Source organism: Phyllostomus hastatus, unplaced genomic scaffold, assembly GCF_019186645.2.
Source record: "Phyllostomus hastatus isolate PE091 unplaced genomic scaffold, TTU_PhHast_1.1 phas_contig_38, whole genome shotgun sequence".
Taxonomy (NCBI): domain Eukaryota; kingdom Metazoa; phylum Chordata; class Mammalia; order Chiroptera; family Phyllostomidae; genus Phyllostomus; species Phyllostomus hastatus.
Window position 1 is genome coordinate 17,883,996 of NW_025333869.1, and position 1,280 is coordinate 17,885,275.

A 1,280-nucleotide genomic window follows, 5' to 3' on the forward strand; every position below is an offset into this window, starting at 1 on the left:
ATATGTATATAATTATCCACCCTGCTCATGGGGGATACTATTCCTAGGGTGTTCACAGACCTCAAGTGAGAGCACCTAGAGGGGAGGGTATCCAAAGGCTGGCTTGTTCATGGTTCCAGAGCAGCCACAAAAAGCCCCACAAGGCATTGAACTCTCTGAGGGAGGTGCAGCAAGGTGGTATGAAGGAAATGGTCATGAGAGTTTGGCAATCCTGTCTGAGTTATGGAGTGTGATTTCTCTCCCTCTTCCTCTATTCCTTTCCATTGCTCATGCACCCAAGGGGAGACCTAAAGACTCTAGCAGGCCCTGGCCGGTGTAGCTCAGTTGGTTGGATATCATCTGTGGCCAAAATGTTGTAGGTTTGATTCCTGGTCAGGGCACATGCCCAGGTTGTAGGTTTGATTCCTGGTACGGATTCATAAAATCCCCAGTCCAGATGTGTATGGGGGGCAACCGATCCATGTTTCTCTCCCACATCGATGTTTTTCTCTCTCTCCCTTCCTCTCTCTCTCTGAAAGCAATGAAAAAAATTTCCTCAGATGAAGATTAAAAAAAAAAAGACTCTAGCAGGTCAAGGCCATTTTCTTTTTGCATATTCATTCCCCACCAAGCCTCGCTGATCTATTAGCTGGAGCACACAGTGGGCACTGTGCCAAGAACAGGATTCCTGGGTTATCGCATACTCACAGTCGTTGTGCTCCCCCAACTAGACACCGCATTCTTTGTAGGTGGTGACGAACATCAGTCTCCACTGTTTCTCTGGCTCTAGCACAGTAAGTATCTGCTCTTGGCCTTGCTGGGAGTGAGGGCTAAAAACTTCTCTCCTACCCTCCTCAACCTCACTAATGGAGCTGGATATTGGCAGTAATCAGAGTCCTGAAGAATGTAATCAATTCCATGAGGTGTTAAAAAAATATATGATGCACGAATAGGACTCTCTGCCTCTATCCCATACCTGTCGGAGTCAGGAAGGGAGTGTAGTGTACACTCACCAGGAGGGGAGTGTATTCTGGATAAGACTACCCCTCCCTGCCACATCACCTCTGGCAGAGTGGAGAGAGCCCCTGAAGCTCAGGCCCCATGCCTTCCTTGTCTTCTGGACTGTCTATATGATTCTTTCAATCCCCTCCCTGAGCCTTGATTTTTTTTTCTTTCTTTTTTTTAAAAAAAGATTTTATTTATTTATTTTTAGAGAGGGAAGGGAGGGAGAAAGAGAGCAAGAGAGAAACATCAATGTGTGGTTGCTGAGGGCCATGGCCTGCAACCCAGGCATGTGCCCT